We start from the raw sequence: 2120 nt of genomic DNA, 5'->3' as shown, positions 1-2120 counted from the left end.
GAGACACCTCATGGGTGTCTCGGCAATGCCGAGACACCCCTTTGGTGTCTCGGCCTTGCCGAGGCACCCGGGGGTGTTTTGCCCGAGTTTTGACCCCCGCACGACAGTTCGATACCCCGAATCATTTTTACCCCCCAATATTTCCACAAAAGTTGATTTTCCCGCGCCGATGATTGAAAATATGGGTGGACTTCATACATCAACTTCCGGCGGTTCCAAAACCCTAAGGCGGACGCCGGTCAACGCGTAACCTTAGGTCAACGCCGGTCAACGCGTTGCGACAAAAGTCAACACGTGGCGACGAAAGTCAACACGTGAAGATAGAAGTCAACCCACGCAGTTCAAAACCCTAAGGTGGACGCCGGACAACGCGTAAACCTTAGGTCAATGCCGGACAGCGCGTTGCGACAAAAAGTCAACCCCCAGTGATTCAGAATCCCAGGTCAACACGATGCGACAGGGATAGCAAGTTCAAAAGTCAACCAAATGACACGAGCCAAACTCAACTCACCAGCTGCAAACTCGAGATTCCAACGACGGCCAGGCGATAAACGCAGCGCCGGAACAACTTCGGTTATTCGACAAAGCACCGGATAAACCGAAAATCGAAGGAGCCGAGAGTTGAAGCGAACTACAGGTCCCTTATGCCGACTGAAGGTTGGACCAATCATATCCAAAGTATTCCGGTCTCTTCTATAAAAGAAACGAGTCCGAAACACTTTGGAGGGGGTATCTGTAGACATCAAAAATTGCCAATAGGTCCCCGCACACAGCTCGGTATTAACGATCGACGATTGAACGTCACTACCCGGTTCACAAGGGTTCAAATGACGCCGGTGAACGATTGAAGCGAACCGACGGACTATGTGAGCCGACAGGATGTCAGAATCACGGGGATATGGATTGAGAGAAATGAGGCCCTAGGGGCCTATTTATAGGAAAAGCAAGGGGTAGGGGTTGGTTGAGGACACCCCTAGGGGGGTGTCTCGGCTCCAAAACCGAGACACCCCTTGGGGTGTCTCGGCTATGGCCGAGACACCCCCAAGGGGTGTCCTCAAGATTGGTCCCCCCCTCTCCTCATTTGCTATAAATAGCCTCCTATGGCCTCATTTGAGAGGGGCTCTTGATTGTTGGGTGAATTCCAAGGCTGAATTATCTTAGCCAAGGATCGCCTTCTTCTGAAGCGGCGAAGCCCTGCCGGGGCGAGGAGTCGGAGTTTTCTAAGAGAGCGGCGAAGCCCTGCCGGATCGAGGAGCGAGCGAGCCTTCTGCAGCAAAGGAGCCTCCTTCTTCATTCCCCTTTCTATTTTCCTTAGTGTTGCCCCTTAGCGGTGATACTAAGTAGAGCGAATATCTCGATTACCCGAGATAGGAGCTATAGACTTCTAAGATCTCACGCAGATCGACGAAGTTCAGATTTTCTAAAATCCCCCCGCGGATAGACGAAACTCTGCCCGATTTTATCGGACCAGATCTGAGTGCCCCGGTGGTCCACGGATATCAACATCCCCGTCACAGGCAAAAGACCCACGCAAGCAAGAGATGACAAACAGATCTTGCGTTTGTTTGAAAAGAGTTGTATCTAGTTTGTTTTCATTGTGTACCAGTCTTATAAAAAGGCTATCTTTTTATTTCATTGTAATGATCAAAGTTGTAATGAATGCAGCAATGAATACAGCAACTTTTTCCGCAAACATAACACAGCTCGACACGGTGATTCGACAAACCAACAAACCATCGGGCGATATATCCAAGCATGATCATTAGACCACAACACCGAAGCCAAGTGACATGCGATGAAGCGGATTAACGAGGCGACGAGGTTAACGAACCGCACGTAAACAACGGAATACATCCAATCGCGTGCCCAATCAAGCTAACTGGTCGATGAATCAACGAGTCATGCAACCGTAGAGTCCACCACATCAAACAAGATCGGGAGCGGACTTGAACTCGAACACCAAAGCGGATTTACTGCCAAATCAGGATCTGGACTGCCAAATCAGAGTCCAGATCAACAATGAAGTTCGGATAAACCGCGAAACTGGAAAATGGGCGAAGAAGCAAACACCTGGAGGGCTCGGCCAAAACCGAGCCACTCCTAGGTGGCTCGGTGGCCAA

The sequence above is a fragment of the Asparagus officinalis genome, chromosome 1, assembly GCF_001876935.1.
Source record: "Asparagus officinalis chromosome 1, Aspof.V1, whole genome shotgun sequence".
In the NCBI taxonomy this organism is placed as follows: Eukaryota; Viridiplantae; Streptophyta; class Magnoliopsida; order Asparagales; family Asparagaceae; genus Asparagus; species Asparagus officinalis.
The sequence above is the reverse complement of the archived record's forward strand: the minus strand, read 5'-3'. Positions refer to the sequence as shown.